Source organism: Microtus pennsylvanicus, chromosome 2 (genome assembly GCF_037038515.1).
Source record: "Microtus pennsylvanicus isolate mMicPen1 chromosome 2, mMicPen1.hap1, whole genome shotgun sequence".
NCBI lineage: Eukaryota > Metazoa > Chordata > Mammalia > Rodentia > Cricetidae > Microtus > Microtus pennsylvanicus.
Genome location: NC_134580.1, coordinates 2,327,138 through 2,355,047, shown reverse-complemented (window position 1 = coordinate 2,355,047; position 27,910 = coordinate 2,327,138). Strand labels below are relative to the sequence as shown.

At 44.2% G+C, this 27,910-nt stretch overlaps 1 protein-coding gene across 7 annotated transcripts in view; it reads left to right on the top strand.

The window, feature by feature from the left end:
• Positions 1–9,285: 9,285 nt before the first annotated feature.
• Positions 9,286–27,910, top strand: part of Ptk2 (protein tyrosine kinase 2) — a 212,388-nt gene continuing 193,763 nt past the window's right edge. For all 7 annotated transcript variants that reach the window (XR_012909540.1, XR_012909539.1, XR_012909538.1 and 4 more), the window contains exon 1: positions 9,286–9,420. The gene's annotated coding sequence lies outside the window, so the exon portion shown is untranslated. The remainder of the gene's footprint in view (positions 9,421–27,910) is intronic.

Below are 27,910 nucleotides of genomic sequence, written 5' to 3'. Positions count from 1 at the left end.
GTACGGGGATTACAGGCAAGAGCCACACCTGGTTTATTTTAAAAAGTTTACTTGTGCAGGGCATGGTGGCACACATCTTTAAGCACTCGGGAGAAAGGCAGGTGGAACTCTGTAGTTCGGGGCCAGCCTGGTCTACAAAGTGAGTTCCAGGACTGCCAGGGCTACACAGAGAAGCCCTGTCTTGAAAAACAAAACATAAAATGTACTTGCACATATACATGTTTGTGTGTGGTGTATACACGTGTGTGCTGTTGTGCCAGGGAATGTCAGGCATCCTGCTCAATCAATCTCCGTCGTAGTTCCTCAAGACAGGGTTTTTGCTGACTTGAAGCTCACCGCTGTTCAGCCTGGCTCCCTAGTAAGCTCCAGACATCCTGTCTCTGCCCCTAGCTTTGGGGTTACAGGCAATTACAGTTGTGGGTGCTGGGGATTCCAATTCAGGTTCTCATAATGCGAAGTAAGCATCCCTCCTTATTGAGCCACTACAGTTCCTGTAGACTTATTTTTTTTTTTTTTTAGACAGAATCCCTTAGTGCATTCTAGGTTGGTCTCAAACTCCTGGTAATCCTCCTGTCACAGCCTTCCTAGTTCTAGAATTACAGCATGTGCCACACAGCTCCCATGCACACGTTATTTATCTTCACAATGATCTCAGTTGATGAACCCAACTTTAGAGAGTCCATGGTCTTTGATCCTTATTATAAAGCGTTAATAGTTTAGGTAAGTCAAGGAATGCAGAACGGAGTTAAGGTCAAAGGCAACATACACATAACTATGATGAAATGGGAAACCTTTATTCAGTCCTTCCGTGAACACTGGATTCAGGAGAAGATAGCTCCCATGCTTCACTGGGGTCTGCCCAGAGTGCCTGTGATCCCTACCTGCCACTGTGTTAATTTGATGAATTCACAATTGAGCCATTTTTCATGCTCTGCCTCAGTTTCCAAATCGGTGTGATCACAGTGGCTACCACAGTGGACAGAAGATGCTTGAAGGGGATGCTCATGGGGATCTTGAAGAAGATGCTCATGGGGATGGACTGGGGCAGAGGAGAGCAGTCAGAGCTGGAACAGGGGAATCCCATATCAGCGACTGGCCTTGATTCCCGAGAGGCTTGGATATAGGTGAGTGGCTATTGACAGTCACAGTGGCTCCTGTCCAGCCACAAAAGAACAGGTCCAGGCCAGAGGGACTCAAGCCAAGCACAGTTCCTCATTACTCCAGGTCCAGCCAAGTGAGCTGCATGGATACAGCATCCAGCTGCAAGTGATTCTCTCTCTAGAGGATCCTCCCTGGATCTTCCGTAACAGGTGCCTTTGCTGCTGGGTTGGCTTGCTGACGCAGGGGAGGTCCTTGCTTAGCTTCAATGTCCCCCTCTGGTTGCCAACACAGTTGACAAGGATGTCAGAAGCTTTGGAGCTGCCATCTGCAGCGCTGTGTTCCAGAGTGGAGAAGACCTCACCCCTGTGACTTCCCTGCTAGCTTACAGCCCAAGAGTGCCTCCCACAGCTGCAGGAGACTGTGACCCGAATGTAGGTTGTCTTTGCGTTCATTATCTGTCAGGGTTATAAACCACCACTGGCCTGGTCCAGACAAAGTCTCAGAAAAGGGCTTCATCACGGTCAAAATTAGAGACAGCACAGAGCTGGAGATGACGAAAAGCAAGGGGTGAACATAAAAGGAGAGACGCCGTTCAGAGAAGGGGGAGCAGACGCAGACGTGGGGACCGATTGTAATGTGAAGTGACTGAATGCCAGCTTCTGGGGGTCTTTCAGGTTAGGACAAAGCAGACACATGCCATGCCCCAGGAGAGGCCCTGTGACCGAGGGCAGTAGAGTTGACCCTTGGTGGCCCTCTGTATGCTTTGTTTTTTTTTTTCATTGTAAAACTGGATAATAATGCCTTCTAATTGGAAAGTGACAGTGAGAGACTATGGACTCAGGGGCCAGCTGTCTAACAGGAGGACATTATAGCCACAAGGACCAAGACCCCAGGCACAGGAAGCAGGCAAGGAATTGACAGGCATACAGAGCGAAGCTCATTTTGTGGGCCTAGAGCAGACTTTTTCTTGTAGTTTTGAACCCAGAACCTTTGCTTGTGCTAGCCAAGAGCTTTACTAGAGATTTGTTTCTAGTCCCCAGTCTCTTAAATCATTCATTTTCTGACACAGGGCCTCAGTGTGTAGCCTAGGCTGGCCTGGAACTTCCTCTGTAGCACAGGTTAGCTTGAGACTCTTAGCAATCCTCCTGCCTCGGCCTCTCAAAGGCTAGGATTACAGGTGCTCAGCGATTGACAATGGTGAGCCTCCATGCTCTTTTGTGTGTGTGCTGGGAACTGAACTTACAGCCAGCCTCACATCTGCTGGCTACCGCTGGACTATATTCCAGCCCGGAGGCAGATTTTGATAAATTACGAAGGTTGAAACTTGTTATGTGGCCCGGGGAGCCCTCAAATTTGGCATCCTCCTGCCCCAGCTTTCTAAGAAGATGAGTTTATAGTACCACCAGTCCTGCCTAAAATAAATTTTGATTTAAATGCTTGTCAAATGAAATATCACTACACCACCCCATGCTGAGGCAACAAGGGCCTGTATAGAACTCCTTCGACCTCACTGAAAAGTCTCCCCAAGCTAAGCAGTCATGTGACCTTAACCTGCCCATTGGCTGCACCAAAGACTGCTGCAAGGGTACATTTCTGGTATGATGGCTGGGTCCTTTTCTAACATTGTTCTCCCTGCTCCCTGAAAGTTCCCATTCTACTGCCCTATTTCCCTAGTTTCCCTTTGACTTGCCAAACTGCTCCATGTTTCTGTGGCAAGGTCCTGGGGGGCGGGTGTTCACCAAGGATGGCAAGATCCTCTGGGGGGTGCTCCCCAAGGATGGCAAGATCCTCTGGGGGTGCTCCTTAACACTAGTCTCATTTTGTCTTCAGACTTGTCACTTGCTGGCTCCAAGAATCATTTCCTAGCCTATCTTGAAGCTTTGAGGGCTGGTGAGGCTTTCAAGGGAATGTACCACTCAGGCCTTCCTTCCCCTTCACGGAAATGTGGAAGCAGTAGCTGGAACTATACCGCCATGAGCTGATCTTGAGACAGGAGGTCAGGTACAGCAGAGTAGATGGACGGGAACATCTGGAGCTCTGTTCTTGTCTTTCTAGTCTGGACTTTGTTTACAGGGCAGAGGAGAACCCTGTGTGTTTACCCTCTTGCAACAAAGAAATACAACAGAGACACTCTGCAGTAAAGCTCCTTTGCCTTAATACCTGTAGGCTGGCTTCTGTTGCCGGGCCTCACCAGCTCCCCTTCTGCTGCTCTCTCACCAGTCTCCGGCCACATGTACAGGGCCACATGTTTTGTCTGCTCTTCTCGTGATCCAGTCAAGTCTGCATGTTACCCTGTGCCTGTGCCTCTGTTGCTCCCTCAGCAGGGATGTCCCTCCCAGTCTTCTCTTCGGGTAGCTCCATGTCATAATTACCTGTCTACTTGTCTGTTCTCCTCCAGACAGGTACAACCTGCTATTTAGCATCTGCTCCAGGTGTGCGCTCGCCAGGGGTGGGGGTGGGGGTGCTGGCGCATGGGGTTTGAATGAGGAAATGGAATGGCTGTTGCAGACTCGGGAGGTGGGAGTGACTTCGCGGCTCTGCAACCAGTTCTGTCAGTCTCTTCCCACCACCTGCTGCCCACCTGGCCCTTTTCTCAGGAAGGGGAGAGGACCGTGTGTTACCAGAGCAACTTCCTGGCAAGAGGCAGTGCCGCCCCTTACACATGCCAACGCAGGCCTGATTTTGAATGGACGGGGTCAGACTTGCAGGGTTTCTGGATGTTAACATGATGACCTCAAAAAATAAGTAAGATAGTAACTGATTATTTCTTAAGCAAGCAACCCCTCTCTACAAGTCCACACAGATACAAAGGGCTGCATCAACGGATGCGTTGAGGAGAAGCATGAAGTGGGCCATGTGAGGTGCATCTCCTTTACTCTGTGTGCTCCAAGCTTAGGTGTGACCACCCCCGGGACTTCCTCCCAAAGCATAAGGTTTGGATATCAGGGAGAAGGCCAGACATGATCAACCTCCAGGCAGCCACAGTCAATAGCAACAGGCATGTGTCATGTTAAAGTATGTCCTCAGTATACAGTGACGATGATAGTTTCTTTGAGGTCACCTTCCCAATGGCCTGCCTATACCACGTGTCTTTTCACAGGCAGAACGTCAGCCAAATGCTATTAGTGAGCTACCATAGAAAATGCCCAATAGGACTCCTCAACACGCCACAAAAAAAGCAGAGACATGTTGGGCATGTTCTTATAAAAAGAGCTACCCCGCCCTTTAATCCCAGCACTTGGGAGGCAGAGGCAGATGGATCTTGGTGAGTTCAAGGCTAGCCTGGTCTACAAAGTGAGTTCGAGGACAGGCAGGGTTCTGTTACATAGAGAAACTCAGTCTCAAGACCATACCAGACCAAAGATGTAGCCAGGTGGTCTCTAGAGGTACTATTGATGGATATTTGCCAATCTGGGTACTGTTCTAGGAGACACCCAGCTCTTGTGTCTCTTGTCTATGTGATCTAGACACATGTCTGTAAGTATCATTTGTGTAGGAAGGAGCCACAGGAACTGCTTAGACTTGTAATTTCAGCTCTTGGGAGGGTGAGGCAGGGGGATTATCAGAAGTTCAAGACCCTGCCTCAAAGAAAATTCCATTCTTTTTTATATTTAATATGATTCTGATACTCATAAATCATGGTTTTACTTAACTTTTCATTAAATAGAAGTTTGTAAGATATTCAAATCCTTATTTCATAAACATAGGAAAATATATTTTCTCTTTTTGAGATGGAGGAATCTCACTGTGTAGGCCAGGCTAGCCTTGAACTCACAAACATTTACCTGCCTCCGCCTTCTGAGTGCTGGGACTAAAGGTGTGTGTCACCACACCTGGCCAGAAAATATTCTCTTATTCACATTGCCTTTACTATACCCTTCTTTGGTGGAAACCTGTTTTCTTGTGTATGTATTGAACAGACTCACACCTTGATTGTTACTTTGTGTGTGTGCGTGTATGTGCAAATACATGTGGAGGCCAGAGGTCAACCTCTGGTGTCATTCATAAAGCACTGACCACCTTGTGTTTTGAAGCAGGGTCCTGGATCTTGTCAAGTAGTGCTCAGCTTTTACATGGAAACCAAGGGATCAAAAACGGGTCCTCGCGCTTGCATGACAAACACTTTCCTGACTGAGCGATCTTCCCAGTGCTACCTCTTGTTTTCTAATCTCTGGGAAGCGGTGCTGCGCATGGTGAGACACGTGGAGTGTAGCGGGGGGCCTGAACGTGGTGCTAGCCCACAGTGAAGCAAGGGTGGAGACAAAGAGCTTTACAAACTGCTGAAGTAACTTCTCAAAGCTTCCAGCTCCAGCTCCTGGGCTTGAGGCCTTCCTTTCTACTCTCCTCCTTGACAGATGAGAGAATGAGCAGAGAGGGTGACCAGCCTATACCTTGGGATGTCCCATGAGGAAGGTGGGGCTTCAGTCCAGCCCTCTAGGCTTCTTGCTCTCTTTCCCCTAGTTTGTCAACATTGAGGGCCAGCCTCCCCTGCGTCAGGTCATTACTAGACCAAACTGTGATCCGGCACCTGTTCCTTGTTTTTCTCTTATTCCAGTTTCTTTGGGTAAAACTGCAGACTGATTCAGTGCTGTGACGAGCTTAGAAACCCATCTCAGTGTCCTTGGTCACACCAGCTTTCAGCTCCTCAATGTACTTCTAGTTTTAAATCTGTTTCTGCTTCCCCGCTGTGAGAGCGCTCTTCCAGGAGGGAGCTCTGGGCAGTTGGGGTGGGCATTAAAAGGGAACTGCTTGGGGCTTGTGCAGCTGCTCTGTCAGAATACAGGAAGCCCTTCCTGAGAGCTTCCCACGCCAGGGCAGTACTGGCCCATCTGGTGCAGTGCAGGAAGAGAGAAGCCAAGTTGGGCTGTTTTGTTTTCTTGCAAGGGGTTTGAGTGCAGCAGACTGAGCTAGGGGTGAGCGTGGGGGTGAGTTGAGCGAAGCTGACTACCCAGGCAGAGGAAGGCAGGCACAGGGACTGTGCAGTGGGAAGGAAGCTGGCTTAAATTTCAGCCTTGCTTCCTGACTCACTCTTTTTATCCTGAGACACAGTTCTCACACCTGTGAAGTGGGGGTGTTGATAATAGGTGGTCCCCGGCAGGGCTGAGGCTGTGATAGCATGTATGAGGACAGGCTTCCTGACACTATTCTGGGGGTACTTCGACTGGTCATTTGCCCCTGCTGGGGCATCACAGTGACACGCCAGACCCTCTGTTGTTTCATAATAGCTCTTTTCTTCCCCATAGCAACACAATTTTTTTTTTTTGTATATACTGTATAAGTTCCATTTTCAAGATGCAGACATTCTGTCGCATGCTCAGGGCCCAACAGTTGGCGAACAGCTGAACTTGAGGTTGGGTCAAAGCTGGCAGTCACCTGATTCTTCCACCTGAGCTCTTAGGCACCCAAAATCTGTCAAGAAGATAGGGGCATCCAACCCATTGTTGCCTTGGCTGGGATTTTCCGTTTGACTATTTCCCTGTCTCATTTGCATCATCCACCTAATCCTAATTTCATTTGTTAAAAGGAATAATCAAAGCTGCCCTTCAAGTACATGAATTTTGGATGTCATCATAAGCCCAGGGAGAGGAATGATTCAGCTAGCTATTGCTGTGTAATGAACTACCTCAGCATCTGGAGGCTTAAAATAATTTGTATTTTACTTGCACACTGTAGTGCTCTGAATGAAAATGGCCTCCAAAGGCTCATATATTTGAATACTTGGTCCTTAATTGGCTGACTTGTTTGGGAAGGATTGGGGGTGTGGCCTTGTTAGAGGTGTGCCATTGGCAGCAGGCTTTGAGTTTTCAAAAGCCAGTACAGTTCTCTTAGTTCTCTCTCTTCCTCATGTTTGTGGATCAAGAGGAACACTCTCAGCTACTGCTCCAGCACCACACTCCTTGGCATCATGGTCATGGACTCTCTCTGGAACCGTGAGCCCTATTGGCATCTTTTATTAGTTGCCATGGTGTTTTGATGAAGCAACTAAGACACAATTCGGAGGTTTGGACTGGATTCAGCTGGACATCACTGTTCTCCAAAGGCCCCATGTGGCTGCTATTGGCTGACCATCTGGCTAGGACTGGGTAGCTCAGCATAGCCTCGCTCACAAGCCTGGTGGCTGGCAGCCTGCTGTCAGGGTCCCAGATGGCTTGTTCAGGAGGCTAGCTGTGGCTCCTTTGGCAGGGTTAAGAAAGCTGGATGACCTGGGATCTGTACCCTGTCACCCACGATATATCATATTGGTCAAAGCAAATTGTGAGACCTGTTCAGATTCAAGGGCTGAAAACCAGATTCTGTCTCTTGTTGGGAGGCCTCTCAAAAACTCGGTGGCCCTTTTTAGTCTGTCACAGAGTGCTACCTGTCCTCACAGGTATTTTTGATGCAAACCTTTTGTGCCATCACTCTCTTGCAGTCTCCCCAACTCTTCTGATAATAACCTCTCATTTTACATCATGCAAAGCTTCATTCAGTCACTCAATAAATATTTATTATGTGCCAGGGACTGCTGAGTGAACGAAACCAAGTCCCTGCTCCATGAATCCAGTAGTTCAGAGCAGAGACAATTAAGAAGCAGACAAGCGCAGTGTTGAGCTGCTGTGAACAATAGGGGCTTTGGAAACAACAGAGTAAGCAGGTGGGGACATGGCTGGGAGGATGGCAGGGCAGTGGATGGCTCCTATTTCAAAGTGGTCAGCTGACACTAGGGAAGTGACAACTAAGATAGGGTGAACCAGAAAGAAGTCCAAGGGCTCTGAGCTAATGCAGAGACACAATGCCTTATAATTTTAACTGCAGACAAACACCATAGCCTGGGTATAGTGACACAATCTGTAATCCCAGCACCAGGGAGATGGAAGTTCAAGGCCAATCTCAGCTACGTAGCCTGGGCTACAGGAGATCGTGTATTAAAAAACCTCAAACATTAGTGCTGGAGAGATAGCTCAGGGGTTTAAGAGCACTCGCTGCTTTTGCAGAGGACATGGGTTCTGTTCCTAGCACCAACATGTTGGCATATAACTATCCTTAATGTCAGCAGACTCATCCAAGACCCTCTTCTGACCTCTATGTGCAGCAGATATGCGTGTGATACACGTTTATACATTCAGGTGAAATACTCAGACACATACAATAAAAACAAACAAACCTAGCCACCACTACTAGCGCAAATTCAAGCTTAATACACTTCATTAAAAAACAATAAAAAGCACTGAAATATCGACAACCAAAAGTGTTTTATTATACCTGTCTTTGTTACGAGTAAATTACAGTTCCCAGGAATTTAATGGTTGGTGGCTCCGCGTTCACCTTTCTCTGCCTGTCCCGCTTGCTCATTGACTTGTGGTGAAGATCAAAATGACACCATTAAAAATGAAAGTTCCCCCGCTTCTGGTTTCATTTCCTACCGCAAGGATACCAGTGATTTTTTTTTTTCCTCAGAGAACACAAATCAGTCACCACTTCCTGCTTAAGACGCTCCACAGTGTCCCTGCGCATAAACACAAACTCAAGGCAAACAGGCACAGTCCACAAATCAGCGCCACCTGCATGATTCTGGCTAAGGTGTCCCCCAGTCTCTCAGGTTTCCTGGTAAGCTCCGCGCTGGAACTGGCTCTTATCCCAGCAGACTGGCACGGCGGCTCTCTAGATTGCGCCCTCCTGTCCACCCAGTGTCCCAGGAAGGCTTTCCCAGTCTTAAGAACTATAGGGGACAGGGGAAGGGGGCTGCAGCGAGTGGCCCCAGGTGCTCTCAACAGTCCTCCGGAGCGCATTCCGAGATCCATTGAAACACTCTCTGCGCCTCAGTTTCCCCATCTACAGATGCTCATGAACCTCTTTCTCTTGGGGCGGTGAAGGCTGGAGGTCAGGGCGGGCGCGTGGGCGACCGAAGAGCTCCGGGGACCCTGTGGGACCCTGGCTTAGCCCGCAGACCCATCTGGGGCCACTCCGGCCACCTCGTCATCCCGGAACAGCGCTGTCCGCGGCCGTCGCCACGCCCGCACAGCTGGGATAGACTTCACCCGGAGCGGGGCGCGCCGCCGCCTTTGCGCAGGCGCGGGCCGAGTCGCGCATGCGTGGAGCTCCGCGCTGAGGTGAGGCGTCGCGCGCCGCGAGGTGTGGGCGCGCGCTCTTACCCACGGCGCACGCGCGGGTCCGCGCCGACTCAGCACGGCCCGAGGGCGCGAGCCCGCCGCCACCGCTACCACCGCGGGCCGGACCGCCGTGCGCCCGGCGTGCGCGTGGGAGAGAGCGCGGCCGCCTGTGCCGGCGCCGCCCCGCTGCCGTCTGTCCGCCTCAGCCTCGCGCACTCAGCGGCGGCCGGTGAGTGCGGGTCGCGGGCCACGGGTCGCGGCGGCGGAGGCGCGGGCTCAGGGCGATGGGCGGCGCGGGCCGCGGTGCGGGCTTCGGCGGACACGGCCCCCGCCGTGACCCGGCCTCGCTCCTCGTCTGGGCTGCCGGGCCCCGAGAGCTAAGGAGGCCGCGGGCCGGGGTGCAGGAGGCCGCGGGGTCCGGTACGGCGGGACGGGCGCGGCGGAGACCCTGGAGGCCCGAGAGCCGAAAAACAAAGGGGACGGCAGGCGGAGTGCGGGGTGGTCCGCGCGTGGCTTTCAGGGCGACCGTAGGAACCCCGGAGTCATTGTGCTGCCCAAGTTCCCTCCGCCCCCACCCAGCCCCGCCGCGGAGCGCTGCCTGTCCCCGCCGGTCCTCGCAGGCTGCTTTTGTGGCACCGCTCTAAGGAGCGAGGGTGTCTGTGTGCGCGCACTTGTGTCGTTTAATTGTGAGTTTTTTTGTAGAGAAACGCACTGAGGAGAAAGTTGCTTTTTTTTCTTTGAAAGCCATTTCAACAGTGTCTCATTCTTGCATAGTTAGACTGCAGCTGGGTGTTTGGCAGTGGGACTGAGATAATAGCAATACTGTAGTGATTATGGGGACTGGTTGAAATAGGCTGGAGCTGAAGGCACGGCAAGAGTTTGCCGGTCTGTTTTAAATCTTGACCAGCGCTGGCATTTCTAGTTAGAATGGAAGCTTTATCATGGTCGTGATAATAGGCTATTGCTACTTGAAGTGAAATACCAGCGTCTCACACTGTGTGTGTGTGTGTGTGTGTGTGTGTGTGTGTGTGTGTCTGTGTCTGTCTGTCTGTTCATTATGCGAGGAATGAAAAGTCTCTCCTTTGAAAGACTAGTCTCTGAGCAGTGGCCTGGGACAGAGGTATGTGGATTAAAAGGAATCATGTAACATTAGCATGCTACATATCTTTGTGGAGGTACACTATAGATAATAGTTCCATCCATATTAGTATTTGAACATGAACTTTTTTTCTGAGGATGGAACCCGGGGCTTCTTTCCACGTGGTTAGTACTGGGCTGCTAAGCTACGCCCCCGGTCCAAACAGCCCAAACAGGAAACTTTAGGACAAGGACGAGGAGTCCCAGTGTTTTATATTTGTGGCTATTGTAGGTGGGCCAATCCCTGACCTTCTCTCTGGACACTTGAATTTATCAAAACGCTACACTAGTACATCTTCTTGGAAAGAATTTTATTCGGGACAGTTGTCATTTAATCCAGTTTATTCGTGATCTACAGGAGAAGGTGGCTTGTGTCTGGGAGAGAGCCGTAAGTCACAGCTTTTAGTACAGTGAGAATCATGCAGAGATGATGCCCTGGCAGGTAAATCTTTTTGGCGCAAAATACATAGTGTGGGGAAGAAGAGCTGGAGCAAACTCTCTAGAGTAGATGGGACCTACTGTTTTTGAGACTGGCAGCCCACTAAACGAGGAAGTGTTGGGGGTGGAGTTCCAGCTGTAGCAGTGAAGAGTGGGAGGAGGCTGTAGCGAGGACACGGGTATGTGAAGTAGTTTAGAGCTCTAAGCCTGTTGTTGGGAATTACATAATGCGTCAGTCCTCAAAACCCTGTTCCGGAGCTGGTTAGATAACTCTTCTCACTAGGAAGTTGTAGAAATATCCGAAAGACAGTTGTGAGCCGGGGAGTTAGCTCATTAGTTGTGTGATAAGTGTGAAAGGCACTGTGGTCCCCTCCAAGACAATTGTGTTAAAGATAGTTGCTTAAAGATGACTGAGCCTGTGGAAGAAAGGATTTTATATTACACTATATAATATAGTAAAACTAATTCTGACAGTACTCTTATGAGATACTAGTTTGAGTAAGAGAAGTAGGGACTTTGTTCATAGGAATTTTTGCAGGGAACCCTTCCCCTTTATAGTGTCATAATTTTGAGAAAATAATTAAAATTGAGTTACAAAAGATGTCACATGTTAATATAGTGTGCACATCTTTTAGTTTGGATTGGACATTTTCAGTTTAGATGGACTTTCACCTCGATCACTTGTTTTGAATTTCAGTCACATTAAGTGATAACTTCTTTATTACTTGTGTGTGCACGATGTGTGCAGGTTGGTGTGTTCAAGTGGAAGCCAGAGGAACTTTGTGTAATGACTTCTTGTCTTCCACCTTTCTGTGGATTCCAGAGATTGAACTCAGGTTGCCAGGCAAGTGTCATTTCTGTGGAGCCGTCTCATCAGCCTACATAAAAAGTTTTCCTGTGTTAATATTTGAAGTGGCTGTTGTTGTAGTCACTACAGAGAGGTCGTGAATCTTTGGGCTTGAGCTCCAGCACTGCAAATGATCAAAATAACCAGAGAGTCTTAGTTTCTGCGGATTTTGCCTTAAAGCTTGGAGTCTACCATTGTGAGTACTTATTTTCATTATAATTTCCCCTACTAAGATTCCTTAAATAATCAGCAATAAATTGCGTTGGAATCTTTGAGGACTTTTACTGATGCCTTTAGAATTACATAAAATGCAAGAAATTTAAAAGGTGGACAAAGTGAGTGTCTGTGTGGTGGTAGTGATATACTCTAGTCTGCTTAAGACTGTAGCCACTTGTCAGGTATTACGCTCCACACCTCCAGGATTCTCCAGGTTCGAGGCTTCCTGGTCTCATTAGACTACATTGAGAAGGTGTGTCTGAACTGCATTAATAGTGGATATTTCATCTTTTTTTGGCTTTGTTTCTTTACATCATATTCGCAGAAGTTTATTTTACATTATGACTATGGAAAAAAAAAAGCAGTCTCTTGCAGAAGAAATTAAATTTATATATCCTAGTTTCTTCAACTGATTTCTAGGAATTGTGCCAGATTGTATTCAGAACTCCTGAAAGTTGTTGCTGATTATAAAACCTATAATCTGTAATCTTTAAAATTTATTTTTACTAGGTTCGAGTATGGAGATACAATGTAGTGAATTCTGTGTGATTCAGCTTTCGGTTTGGGTTGTCTCTAATCTGCATGCACACTCATGGAAGTGGGAAAGAGTTGACATGAGTGTGCTGCTGGAGCTGGAAGCCTAGGGAGTGTCACTAGTGGTGTTCAGAGTTTGTGGTCATGATGATGTTTTCTTACCAGCCTTAAAGTTAACTAAAGTAGTTGTATGCAGACCTCAGTGGTGTGTATTTCCCTTTGCTGAAAAATAACTGGAATCATACTTGGAATGTGATCTTATACTAGGGGAGTGATCTTATCACTGGGTCCCCTGTGTGTGTCACTGCTTTCATATGAAACCTCGGAGAGGATCAGGATTCTGAATTAGAATTGTTGCCTTTCCCTCCCAGTTTTGAGTGGGAGTTCTGCTTCAGTCTTCCGTACCTATGAGAACCACTGGGCTGCAGGTGCTATGCAATCTTCAGTGTACACATAAGACCTGGAGGTTGAAGTTAGAGTAACTTGCTGAGGTTGCTTGGCCCTTATAGGCAGGACTCCGGAGGGCAGCTGTGGTCCATCAGGCCTGTGGAGCTCAACACAGCGTAACTAGTCTTCAGAATGTGAGTGATGTTGTCTGGGAAGTTTAGATATCTAGGTTTTCTATTGATACTTTTAGGACTTCAGCTTCTGACTTAACCAGCGTAATATAGGTTAATCATTGACTATCAGAATTTTGGTTATTTGAAATTGGCTAAGAATTAGTTAAATACAGATACATAAGAGTGGGTTAGTGGTTGGGCGGTGGTGGTGAACGCTTTTAATCCCAGTACTCGGAAGGCAGAGACAGGCGGATCTCTGTGAGCTTGAGGCCAGCCTGGTCTATAGAGTGAGTTCCAGGACAGGTTCTAAAGCTACACAGAGAAACCCTATCTTGAAAAACAAAATGAGTGGAGTAGTGATTTTTGCTTCTTATTTGCTTTAGTGACTGACACAGCCTCAAGGCTTTTTGTGGGTAATTTTTTTTTTTGGGTTATTGTATGTAAGGAGAAGAGTTTATGGAAAGCAAGGGAAAACTGTGTTTCTCTCAGAAGCATGAGCCCTGTGTAGAACCCCAGGAAATTATAATTTTTAACACACTGTGTCCATGTAGAGCAGTGGTTTTCATCTTCCTAATGCTGTGATTCTTTAATACAGTTCCTCATGTTGTGTGACCCCGACCATAAAACTCTATTGCATTGCTACTTCATAACAGTAGTTTTGCTACCTTTATGAATTGCAATGTAAATATCTGATATGCAGGTCCCAAAAGGATCTCAACCCATACGTTGAGAATCACTGCTGTAAAGGTTTCTGAAGTGAATGTACTCATTCTCACCAGTCCGGAATTTTTCCATCCTGCTTTTAAGACATACTCGCTTCCATTTTGGGGGGGCTAATGGACCAAAACCAATCCTCAAAAGGACTTCAAAGTTCTGCTTGTGGGTTGTCTGTGTCTGGGGTCTCCCTCCTGCCAGTTTTTGTTAAAATTCCTATCATCATGTGGCTTGGATTGTAGGCACTTGCAGTCTACTTTTACTTGACCGAAGTGCCATATGATCATCTTTGTGAGTGATTTTGTGTGTTCTCTGTTTTTAGATGATTCATTGTCCTCCAGGAGGACAGAAGCTCCCTTTTATTTCCCAGTGTACCCCAGTGCCTATCATATAGTCTTGTTGAGTGAGTGACTGGAAGAACCCAGGTGTGTTAATTATTGTAGAATTGGGTCACTCAGATCTACGGGGATCAGGAAATATACTACTCTGTCATTTAATAGTTTTGAAGGTTTCTTTATAGAAATTGGTTTTATAGGAATTAGTCTTATACATTAGGATTCAGCTCAGGTGTGAAGGGAGCAGTTGTTCAAAGTGATACAAAATGAGTGGGATTTCGAAAGGATCCATGCTGAGTGCGTAGGTCAGTGATAAAGCACTTGCCTAGTAGTGTGTGCCAGGCCCTGGGTTCAATTCTCAACACTACAGAAAATAAAATGAAAAAAAATGAAAGGACCTGTCATGTTCTAGGATAGTCTGTGTTGATCAGCTGACTTTACTGAACACTTTTTTCGAGTGCTTGACATAGCCTACAGCCATGTAAAGGAGTGTGGCAGTTACACGTTGTACAAGTGCGTCTGTGACCTTGCTCACAGTCTTTACGTGGATGCTGTCCAGGTGCAATGTTTAGAATGACAGGTGAGAGTTCTCTCACAGATAAGGAAAACTAGCATTTGGGTACAGAATCTGTTCTAGAGGTTGTTGTTTGGTCTTTCTCAGTCAGTGCTTCCGTCCTTCAGCATTGCTGTACCATGCAGAGAACTCACAGATGAACACTCCAGCCCCTGCTAGCTCATACACTGTTTTCAAGTGGTGACAGCATAGAAACATTACCTTCACCTAGAACAGTGTTTCTTAATCTGTAGGTCTTGAACCCCTTTGGGGAGTCAGACAACCTTTTCACAGGAGTCAAATATCATATAGATATCCTACATATCAGATATTTAAATAATGATTCATAACAGTAGCAAAATTACAGTTATGAAGTAGCAATGAAAATAATTTTATGATGGGGGGGGATCAATGCATTGGAACTGCATTAAAGGGTCGTAGCATAGGAAGGTTGAAAACCATTGACTTATAATCTTGTGTGATTGTGAAATAGCCCCTAAGCTGCTTAAGCTTGTTTTCTGGGAACTTCTGCCTTAGAGCAGTTTGAAATACAGGTCATGATTTTAGATATGTGTTTGCTCTCGTTTAAGAAGTCTCGGCTGGTTTTTGTTTTTTGTTTTTTGTAAGCATTTTTCAGATCTTCAGAACACGTCTTAACTATTTTTTTATTTTTCATGTTTTATGCTAAGACTACTTAAGTCTTTTGAGTCTTGGTTTGGAGTTTAAATGAACAATTTGCATTGAAGGAGAAGTTTGTTTGACTGTGGCAAATAGGAGTGTACGCGTTGGTACTTAAGGCAAAGTTAAGTTCCCTGATGCTTTTGTTTTGGTCTGAAAAGTTGGCTGGCATTTACTAGAGTCAGAGTGATTGCCAAGTCTTTGGGTGACTAATGAGGCAGTATTTATTGTATGAGTTGATTTTAGGCCTAGCATTGAATTCATATGTATGTATAATTAATTCATCCATCTATCTTTTCTTCTTTCTTCTTCCCTCTTTCCACTGTTCTCCCTCCCTTTCTTACCCCTATTCCCTTTTCTTCCTCAATGTTGCCTATCATTCCTATCCTCAGTGCTGAGATTGCAGGTACACTTTGATTAGTACATTTTCTTTTGCCTTTTGACCCCCAACCCACCCCTTTTTTTTGTTTGTTTTTTAGATGAAAGGCTAAATAAAAGTTAAAAAATCTGCAAAGGTGAAATGAATAGTTTGCTTTTATCTGTATGCCCTATGTAGAATTAAGTGCATCTATTGAAGGGAGTGTTGCAAGCTTAGTGGCAGGGACTTTGTTATTCTTCAGTCCCCCAGAGTTTTCTCATGCTACTGTGGTGGTAATCGGATAAAGATGTGTAACCAGGGTCTTTGTCAGTGTGTTGGTACTTGGGTAGTAAAAATAAAGAGAGCTCTCTGGGAAGTTTCTAAAAGACGTCTGTTTGGAGGGAATCTTATCAGAAAGACAGGAGGACTTTGTAGGGCTTTGTTCTAAGTGACTTTTTAGAATATCTAGGTGGTTGCAGAGGCAGAGAAGGAGCAGAGATAAACAGGAAATTGTCATGCAATCCAAATTTAAACAGTGGGTGGGATGCAAAATACCTGCCCCTCTTTCTCATCAAATCAGTGAAAGTAAAAATAACAAATGAGATTGCAAGGAAAACACACGTGGAACAACCTCTTTCTGTCTAAAATGATTTAGTGGAGTTGAAGTTATAATTTACAGTTAGTGACACTCAGTGTCCCCTTCGAATGTCCTCAGAATGCCTTGCCCAGAGAGTTTTCAGTAACTGAGTTAGTGGCTCTGTGCTTAAATTCCTTTTTCCCATTGCCATTCTTCCCTGATCTCGTCTCTGCTCCTGGATGGCCTCTCTTCTACACTCTTCCTGGTGGTTTCTGTAGTGTTACTGCTCTGGTGCTTTAAATAGTCCTTTCCTGGTAATAATGAGACCGTACATCTTTTTATGTATTTACTGGCCACTTGACCCATATTTTCATTTGGTTCTTGTCTTTTTTAAATTGACTTGGAGCTTTCTTTTTATATTTAAAATGTACTTTGCTGGTTATTTTCACTGAGCTTTCTTTGCTATTTTTAGATGAACTGAAGTTAGGTTTAATGGAGAGTCTAGTTTCTCAGTCTTTTTAGAGTTGGTGCCTGCCTCTGCCTTTCTTAACTAACTTTCTTTCTTTCTTTCTTTCTTTCTTTCTTTCTTTCTTTCTTTCTTTCTTTCTTTCTTTCTTTCTTTCTTTCTTATCAGGTTTCTCTGTAGCTTTGGAGCCTGTTCTGGAACCAGCTCTGTAGACCAGGCTGTCCTCAAACTTACAGAGATCTGCCTGCCTCTGCCTCCCTGAGTGCTGGGATTAAAGGTGTGCGCCACTGCCCAACTGAATTGGTGCTTTTTCTATCTTTTCTTATCCTGAGATCATAAAATTTTTGCTTTATAAATAATGTGTAATTGAACTTTTCACTGCTATCTTTATAATTCCTTTGGAATTGGTTTTGGTGTATAGTATAAAGAAGGGACTTAATTAATTTTCATCTTTCTGTTGTTCTGAGATGGTCTCAGACTGTAGCTTAGGCAGGTCTGGAAACACTGCAACAGGGCATGTTTGGGATTCTGGCTTTTCCTCCCTTACCCCCTTTTTTGGTCTTTTCCCTTCTCTCACTTTGCTTTCTTTGCGTTCTCTCCGTTCCTTTTCCCACTAAGCTATGTTTCTAGCCTTACTTATTTATTTTACAGTCTTGCTCACAGTTACTCAACTAGTCCCCAGCTCTGATTTCTTCTTTCTAAATCTGCATGCTGGGATCCCACCTTCAGACAACACTACCTAGATAATTAGCCCTGGCTAGCCTATAATTCATTATTTAGGCCAGTTTAGTCTTCTGCCTCTGCTTTCTGAGCATGTGCTTCCATGCCTGGTGTATAGATCGTGTTTTGTTGTAAATAGTCAAGAATTGCTTAATGCTAGTTCGCAAAGGTTCCCCACCTTCATAAGAGTTTAAAGGAGTTTTAGTTTTACATTTAGTTCTAATTCATTTTGAGTTAATTAAGAACCTCTGTATGAGAGCACATGTGTGCAATGGTGTGCATGTGGTGGTCAGAGGACAACTGTGGAGCTGAGTCTCTCCCTATACCTTTAACTGCATTTGTGGATCTAACTAAGGTTATAAGTCTTGTGCTTTAGTCACTGAGCCATCTTGCCAGCACCATTTTGAGTTAATTTTTTTTGTAGATAATAATAAGGTAAGCTATAGATCTAAGTGATTTGTAGGATACTCTTGAAGCCAGGGGCATGCCCAGTAGAAAACAGTGTCAGTGTTTTGTTTTGAGACAGGGACTCACTAAGTAGCTCCTGGAAGGCATGGAACTAACTAGATAACTAGTCTGGCCTCAAAACACAGAGATCTGACTGCCTCTGTGAATCACTGTGCTTGCAGGTCATGCATGCATGTATGTGTGTATGCGTGTGTTTGTGTGTGTTTCACTTACTAATCAGACGTGAAAGATGTGAAAACATTGTGTTCCAGATTCATTTCCCTTTAATGCCCCTGCCTTTGGGTGTACTTCTGAGCAGAGCTGTGTAGTGCTTTGGTTGGCAGGAAATCTATACCACCCTCTTTGAGGGGCCGTGGGAGGATAACCTGGTGGAGAGGAAGATTGGGATGATAGGAAAGAGCAAGGGGGGTCCAGGTGTTGGTGACTGTGTACAGATTGACTGATGCATCTCCGATTAAGTTTCTCAAAACCCAGAGGCAGCAAAAGCACAGACTTTATACTGACAGGAAAGCTAAAGACCTCTGATGGCTTGCTTAGTTTCTCTTGTTGCTGGGTGGTAAGTGTTGCCAGGGATCTATATGTTGGATACCCTTTGTAACACATGTATCTCCAGTTTTGGGATTATCCTCCAGCTGTTAGGAGCTGAGAACATACCTGAAGCACTCCCTACTGTCCCTTCTGCTTTGGGTGGGCACTGCAATTTCTCATTTCAAGAAACTTGGGGATACTCCTAGCAGCCATTGTCTAGTTGTCGAAGGAGGGTTCAGAAAGCTGGACTGTGGTTTAGGTTCTGTATGGGAGAGGAGGTAAAGGTAAAGGAGCAGACGGTGGGGACAGAAGAAAAAAAGCTAGGCTGCTTTCTGGGCAGCCCAGGGAGTGGTTGTTGACTTTGGCCTACCTTCAGGGTTGAGACCTCAGCAAACAGAAAGTAGGAGACTGTCTGTGTACAGGATATGAATTTCAATTGGCGAAACACCTCAAGATAGTGTGTACAAGTGCTAAATTACAATTTTTATATTTTAATGTGCATATACATATATTTCTTGGGAATCTTGTTTTACTTGAGGCTCCAATTCAGCATTTTGTGGAGTTATCTTGTTCTAATTCCTCTTTTTTTTTTTTTTTTTTGGAGTCAGGGTTTTTCTGTGTAGCCCTAGCTGTCCTAGAACCAGCTGTGTAGACCAGGCAGTTCTTGAACTAACAGCGATCCACTTGCCTCTGCTTCTTGAGTGCTGGGATTACAGGCATGTGTCGCTGTCACCACCCAGCTGGCTTCTGTTTCTATTGCAGATTCTCCGTTGTCTTTATTGCAACAGTAGAAACAAAGCTAGGATGATGCCAAAGCTCTTGGCTCTTGGGCCAACCTTGTTGAAAGGGTTGCTGTTGAAAGGAAGGGTGAAGAGGGAAATCTGTTTGGAAGTGGAAAAACTATTGGGGATGCTTTGATTAAGGGCACGGTCTTAGGGCCTTTGGTATTGTGCTCAGTTGTTAGTTTTTTTGTTTTTGTTTTTTGTTTTTTCATTTGCTTCTCCTTGTTAGTTAAATGGGCCAAATAATAGAGCCCTAGGCTCTTTTTTTGAGAGAATTAAATGATATACTCTGTCTCATACTCCAGGATGGTATAGTGCTTAGCCTAATTAAATGCTTCGCAAAAGATAAGTTATTAAAAGTAAATGTTTACATTAAAAGTTTGTCAGTTTTTAAAGTGCTCAGTCATCTGTGCATCTTTGCTCAGTCTGCTAAATTGTATCCCAAAGGGAGTGGGACATTTGCATTCTTCCAGGTTAGTCCTCCCCATACCTTACAAAGACCCCCAGAATGCTGTAACATACTTTGTCTGGTTTCATCACTTTTAGCTATCATCTCTATTTACTGTTTAATATTACTGACTCTTTGTTGATTCTGGTTTATACTTAGATATAATAGAGGAACTCGCTTTGGGAGCATATATGCTGTAACTTAATGCTTCTGTCAAATGAGATACAGTTCATGACACCTTTCTTTAGAAAGGTGGTCATAAGACCACCCAGGGTCTTAATTATCCAGCACTGTAATCAAGGCAGTGGGTCCCTAAACAGACCTGGAGCTTTGGCTAGGGCCTTGTTTGGTGCCCTTCCCTTCCCTGCTGTTGGTTGCAGGAATGTCCAGGGAACATAGCTCCAAGCTGACTCCTTAGTGGCCTGGTAGTTATTTCAGGGATCTGCATTGAGGTGAAACTGCTCTTTTGACTGTGCAGGCAGAGAATTTCAGGATGAGTCACTACCAGGTAGAGTTGGAGTTTATTAAGAAACAACTTTCACCTACTTGGAGGGAGGCCGGCACACCCAAGTGTGAGTGTGCGGTTCTCAAGAGAGCTGCCCCTCCTGATGTAATAGCCATACTGTGATTGTGGTGACATTTGAAGTTACATTGTTTAAAGGACTTTTAGAGTGCACCTCTTTCCCTTTTTCCAGTGAGGTCTTAGAACTCTACTAAGGTGCTGTGGGTGGGAATATGATGAAAAGGTCAACTGTGGGTCAAGAGGGAGTTGACTTGCTTCCAGTCTAGGTGAAGTTTATAGTCCTGGTTCAGGTTCCCAGATAAGATAACTAATTGCAACATTACAATTGGGAAATAAATAAGGCCCCATATGCTCAGGCTATAAGCATGATTCAATGCCATTTTAACATTCTAACTTATCTCTGTATAAAAGGAGTATTATCTCTATGTAAGGATTTTTTTTTTTGATAAGGTACCATGTAGCTCAGGTTGACCTAGAACTAATTGTCATGCTTCTGTTTTCCGAGTGTTGGGATGACAAGCATGAGCTGCCACACCAGGCTTTATGTGGGCAATCTGCATGGATTTAATAGTGTTGGAGTTCTTGACTCTGGGCAGACAAGAGACTTCAGCAGACACTGAGGTGGGACTTCATTTCCTGGCTATTTTCTCTGTTCTTCTTACTTCACCCCTTCATATTTGATTAAAACTAAACCAGCTTGACTGATGATGATGAATATCATTAATACTAACACTTGGGAGGCAAAGGCAGGTGAATCTGTACACTCAAAGCCAGCCTGGTGTGTATTTGTGTGTGTGTGTGTGTGTGTGTGTGTGTGTGTGTATGTATGTATGTATGTATAAGTTCCAGGCCAGTCAGGGCTACATATGAAATATAAAAATCTCAAAATATAAAAGCCAGAAACCAAACACCACCACCAAAAACCAGGTTTGGGTCTCAGCACCCACATGTTGGCTTATAGTGGTCAAAAACTTCAGTTCCGAGGGATCTGATCCCCTCTTCTGGCTTTCTCAGTCACCAGGCACTTATGTGCTGCACATGCATATATGCAGGCTAAACACATGTATACATAAAATAAATCTTTTTTGTCATTTTTCCTTTTTTGAGACAGGGCCTCACTATATAGATCAGACTGGCCTTGAACACATAGAGATCCACCTGCCTCTACCTCTTGAGTGCTAGGATCAAAGGCTTGTTCTACCACACCTGATCCTAAAAGATAAATCTTTAAAGAAAAAAAAAAGCTTTGAGAACTCAGAGGAAGGAAGATGTGTCAGTTTAAGACCCCAGTTATGTTGTAGGATAATTGCCTGCATAAAGGCCACACAATGAATATTTCAGGCTTTTCAGGTCTTAGACTACCTGCGTCACCAGTGCCTAGATCTGGAAGTGCAGAAGGGTGCTAGTAAAGGGATGAGCTGCTTGTGAACAACCAGACTTTATTCCTGGACTCTAAACTGTAAATTTTATGTGATTTTCATATGAATGACACACTGTTATCATATAGCCTTGTAAAACTCTAATAACCATTTGAGTTGTACAGAATCAGGTGAAGCCAGGTTGGCCTGCAGGTGATAGTTTCTGCTCTGGAATGGACAGCAATCCATATGCAAAACTGCTTGTTAGTTGTTTTAAGTTAATAGAATTTTTTATCTGCCCCTGAAAATGTGTGCTTTTTCTTGGTTGAAGCTGAGGTGTTAATGTGCACTGTTGGCTTTTGGACTCTATTCTACCTTCACCGAAGCTCAAAAGTTGATTCCCTCAGCTGGCATTGTGTCAGCTTAGCTGGCATGTGAGGGTCATGCTGTGGCTGCAGCTGCCTGCCTTTCAGTGGCATTTGTTAATTAAGCTGTTTCATCTTTGTTGATTTCTCAAGGACTGATTCTTACAAAAACAGAAAAGAAATAAAATATTTTATTTGTAGTTATGCTAGAGCTATAGCCTAGTTGTATTTTGGATCTCCATTGTATCCCTCCCCATAGGAAGTAGCATTAACTTGAAATTTTTCACTTCTAACAATAGTAATTGAAGACATCATGGTATTACAGTTTGTGGAGAGAGGAAGATATGTAACAGTGTGATGATTCGTTTTATTTGTCAACTTGACACAGTCAAAAGTCTCCGCAAGGGGTGGCTTAGACCAGGTTGTGGAGGTGTCTGTAGGGAATTGTCTTGGTTGGATTGATGTGGGAAGACCCATCCCACTGTGGGTGGCACCATTGTGTGGGTTGAGTCCTGGTCTGTTAAGTAAGAGTGGAGAAAGGAAGCTGAGTACTAAGCATGCATGCATTCTCTCTTTGTGCTGTTGTCTTTGGATGTGATTAGCTACTTCAGTTCCTGCTTTGACTTCCTGACTTCTGTAGGGACTGTAACCTGTAATTGTAAGCTTTCTTCTCCCCTCACTTCTTTTTGTCAGGACATTCTATCACAGCAGAAAAAATGAACAAGGACCAGCAGGAGAAACATTTCTCACTTTTTTTGAGACAAGATCTCACTCTATAGCTTAAGTCAACCTCAAACTACATACTTCTTCCACCTCAAAAGTACAGAGGTCACACATGTTAGCCATTATTCCTCGCCAGAAAAGGTGTTTCTGAGAATTCTAGACTCGAGTTTAAATATTACACTTAAGCACTTTTTTTTTTTGACAGGTTTTCTTTTTATAGCAATTCTGGCTGTCTTGGAACTGCTCTGTAGACCAGACTGGCCTCAAACTAACAGAGATTTGCTTGCCTCTGCCTCCCTGAGTGCTTGAGTTAAAGGCATGTGCCACCACCATCCAGCTGAATTAAATGGTCAACTCAGTGACTAAAGTGGTTTTTGTTGTTGTTTTTAAACACTCTTGGACTGGACCCTGACTTTTGATAAGTTAATTTGCTTCCTGTACATCTCAGGACCTTTTCTGTACAGTATTAATGATGCCAACTTTTGAAGTCACTGTGTAGTTACTGTCTGAAGTGGTATGTAAATGAAGTTAGTGTCTCCCACATTGTTAGTATTTAACTGCTAAAGATTCATTCTTTTCTCCTCTGGGCTTTACTAGCTTGTACTTGAGGTGGTTCATTAGTTAATTCATTTGCTGAATGTTTGTTAAATGTTTTGTGCCTGGAACAGGAATTGTTCTGAAGGTATATATATGAGGAATGTGATGGCACAGCTTAGTGGTCAGTGCCATGCTTTGCTGTGTGATGTGCAGTGACCTTCTTCCAGCAGTGTGCTCAGGGAACCTATAGGTGTTGCATGAGCTTAAGGCTTAGCAGATTCTCATTATTGTGCTGGCAGCAGATGGCCATCATGTAGCCCTATTTCTTTTATTTATTTATTTATTTTTTCTTTTTTTTTGGTTTTTTGAGACAGGGTTTCTCTGTGGCTTTGGAGCCTGTCCTGGACTAGCTCTGTAGACCAGGCTGGTCTCGAACTCACAGAGATCCGCCTACCTCTGCCTCCCGAGTGCTGGGATTAAAGGCGTGCGCCACCATCGCCCGGCCCTATTTCTTTTAAAACAAACAGACAAAAACCCTTTAAACATGAAAAGTGCTTAGCCCAGGAACCATAAAGAGATGACTAGGCTGTATGGGGAAATTAGTCCCTTGGAGAGGGGAATTGGGAAAGGAAATTCTGCTCATATATGAAGACATGGGGGTGTAAGAAGCTGGGTGTTGTAGACTGAAAGTTTTGGTCATGTCTGGAGTGATACATGTCAGGTTAGGTTGAGAAGCTTCTGTTGACAAGATTAAAGCAGTTTGCACTTGATCATGATAGAAACTTTGGGTCCCAGAGTGACAGGAATAGATTTATATGTCAGAATGATTCCACTGGAGTTAGAGGGCTCAAACGGAAGGTGTCACAGAGTCACCTACCTGAGAAGAGGGAAGGATCCATACTTAATCACCATCTTCATAGAGTAAAAAATAAAAAATAATAGCCATTTTTATGCAATCCAAGCTGTTAGGTAAACTCATACAACTGTGTCCTAAGTTGAATGTATCAGTCAGCAATTAAAAAAAAATTTTTTTTTAATTCCCCTTGGGTCCCTACCCTTAAAAGTAAAAGGACACAACTTTGCTGTCTCATAGGAAAGCCAACTGTTTGGGACTTTGATGGGACTGAAGTGTCTTCAGCATGTTGTTGAACATTAGGCAAAGCTAAAGGTTATAAACTGTTAAGAGTAGTCTAAAATTTTGCATGACTGTGAGAAAGAGTCTCTTCTGGAGTGCTGTGTTGTGTCCTTGGATTGGGTTAGAAGTATATACCAGTGAGATGTAAAACAGCACAGTTGTGATGTCCTGATGAGCCCCTACGTTAGAGCAGAGCAATAGGGCAGCTAGTGACCGATTGTCGAGATGCATACTATTTTAGTGAGTGGGTTGGAGCATAGCTCATAGCTGTTCCTGCAAAGATGTGAGATACCTGTCCTACTTGGATAGAATTTAGGGAAGAGAGATTGGAGATGGGGTATCTCAGACTCTGACTTCTCTTAGGGACATCAGGTCATGGTCAGCAAAGATAGAAGAAATGATTGAGTGTTGTAATGATAGAGAAGTCACAGTAGACCTGTATGGTTTCAGATGTCATTCTCAGATTTCAGGCCTAGGCATAATTGTGACTTAATGTTCTCCCAACTCACTGTTGGGAGAATGAACAGCAGTATAACACTACAGCCAACCTTAGATTGTCATATTTGATACCCACAGTAGTATCAAGTCTTCTACATTATATTTTATTTTAATGTGTTTTGACTTTGTTGTTTGAGACAGGGTCTCCCTGTATGATTGGCCTAGAACTCATAAAGATCCACCTGCCTCTTTCTCCTGAGTGCTGGAACTAAAAGCATAAATCACTGACTGTTTTTGGTTTTGTTTTGTTTTGTTTTTGAGACAGCTCTTCTCTGAAGCAATACTGGCTTTCAACTCCTGTAATCTTTCTGTCTGAGCTTCCTGAGTGCTGGGTATGCACCACTCTTCCTAGCTTATGATTTTAAATGATCATTCCTGCAGTGTGAGAATACTGCTCTAGTGCTGTGCATTGTAAAATTTGGAGTTTCCTCAAACCACCACAGATTCAGTTATTTGCAGTAACTATTAACAAAGCTTTAAAAAATCTCTTGTTTTTAGGGTTTCAAAACATGAGACTTGACTGGCTGTGTATACTGTGTTTATTTAGAAGGCACCAGGGTTCCTGTTTATTACACCATTTATTATAGCAAAAGGGTATAAACCTAAAATCAGGAAGTCCAGAAGACCTATGTGAGCTCCTTCTACCTCTTACTGGGTTGTATGGTCTGCCCTTCTTCACTCACATCAGCATGTGGCAGCACACATGGAATTGCCTACCTTAGAAGCCGCCTGGGATATTGTGTTCATGGTTTCTGTTAGGGAATACGGGTTATAAAAACAAGTCACTAGCATGCCTTACCATTTGAGAAAGCAGGTCTGGAATCCTGCTCTTTAAGGTTCTAGGGGCAAACAGATCATTTATGTATGTATGTATGTATGTATGTATGTATGTATGTTTGTTTGTTTTGTGGGCTTTGGCAAATGCAGAGTGCCACATACTCGTGCTACTGAGTACTACAAATCATACCATGGCTTTACAGAGTTCTTTGTGGTTTGCCTTGTCTTTTCCATAATGCAATGAAACTGGAAGCACTATCTGTAGCTTTTGCAAACTGGTTTCTTTACCTATCAATGTGCATTTGAGGCTCCTCCATTTTTTTATTTTTTGTTTTTGAGACAGTCTCACTATTTAGCCCTGGGTGATTTAGGACTTTTAGAGAAAGGAAGATCTGCCTGCTTCTGTCTTTTAATGTTCCCTCTTTGTTAGGCAAAGGCTCCAACCTTTCTTTGGGCAAAATAGTCCTTTATAAAGGGCAGGAGAGATGGCTCAGTGGTTAAGAGCATTGACTATTATTCTGAAGACCCAGGTTCAATTCCTGGCACTCACAGGGTGGCTTATAACTGTTACTTCAGTTCTAGGGGATCTGAGGCTCCTTTCTGGTTTCTGCAGGTACCAAGCATACAAGTGGTGCACAGACAAACATGTAAGCAAAACACACACACACACAATCCTTTAGTGCACGAGACCTAGAAAAGTGAATTATTTTTATCAATCAAAAAAAATTAAAAAAAGTTCAAGAAATCTTTTCTTTTTGGTAGAGAATATGCCATAGTTATGTATAGTGTCGTTTACTGTGACGTTAAAAAGTGAAGCTCTTGTCTGTAGTGGTGCATATCTGTAGTCCCAGATACTCAGGAGGTTGAGGAAATAGGATTGCTTGGGACCAGACTAGGCAATAGAATGATACAAAACAAGCAAACACAAACAAAAAACAAACACCAAAGTAAACATCCCCCCAATGAAAGTTAAATTTTTTTTATACAAGTGAGCATGATTCTTTCTGTATATCTGTCATATCTGACATCTGTCCTAACATATCTTTTAGGGATTTGAATAAAAAACAGGCGCCATGCTGGGAAATGGCTCATTTTGGGGGATTATAAAACATTTTGACAGGTTATAATGTGATAATTCAGTAAAAATTATCTAGTGTAAATGTAAAATGGAAACTGAAGGGGGAAAAGCAGTGGCATGTTAGCTCTACCTGTAGTAGATGCTGTTGAATTATTTCAGTGATCAGGATAGAGGCTCATTGCAGTAGGGTGTGTACTTGCATCAAAGGACAATTGCTGGGCAGTTCAGCAGAAAGAATGTTACTTGCTGACAGGGTTGGATAAGGAATGTGGGAGAAAGAGATGAGTCAAGGATTGGCCTGAGCATCTAGATGAGATGGACATTGTAAACTGAGGTAGTGAACTGTAAAGGTTTATTATTTATTTATTTGAGATAGGATCTCACTAAGTGACTTTGCTGTGAACTGTAAAGATTTGGAAGGCAAGATCAATACTGCTCTTTGAGACATCTGTTGGACATTTACCTTTAATGATGCTGCACTTCTTTAAGGGTCTAAAGATGGTCTTTATAAATACAGAGTCAGTTCTTCAGGTTTAGTCAGGAAAATAGGAACTACCATAGACTCACTTTAAATACATGGAATTAGGTCTCCCTTAATAGAGGTGATAGGGCTTGGTAACAATTAGCATTTTCCAGGAGTACCTGTGGGGTTAGTTATGCTGGGCAGTTTCAGCAATTACTGATTGCTGTGGTTCCTGGGGTATTTATTATTATTATTATTATTATTATTTGAGGCTGCTGGGGATTCTTAGCAGAGGTTACATAAGGTTTTGGTTCTTTGTTAATTTCTTTTCTACACACTGACTAACCTAAGGACAGAGTTTTCTTTCATCTTACCAGTATTGCAAGACTTTGTTTCTCTGTTAGCTCTGACTGGTTTGTAGAAAGTGCGAGTTTCTGGGATGTAGCTCCCACATCTCTATGCTGCAGATGGTGAAATAGAAATGGATGTAGGGTTGACAGCCAGACAGTTGGGTTTACAGATAAGGTTCAGAAGAGAAGTCTGAGATGGTGTGAGCATGCAGATAGTCTGTCAAGTGGTAATGCCTACATGGCAAGCAAAGGGAAGGAAGGATAGAGCTTTGGGAACTCTAGAACTAATTTTGGGAGGGGAGGAGGGACTGCTTGAGGGATGGAAAGAAGCCCAGAGAAAATGAGAAAATGATGTAACTGCTGACAGATTCAGTAGTGTCCATTGGGCTTAGCTGTGGTGAGGTTCTTGGTAATCTTGAGTGGGAGTTCATGTGGTTGGGTTGAAAAAATACATGGAAGAGAGTTTGTGATGCTAAACATATTGTGTGTGTGCTTATTTATAGGATTATTTGTGTCATAATTGCTGTTAAGTCTTTGTGGGATAATTAGCACA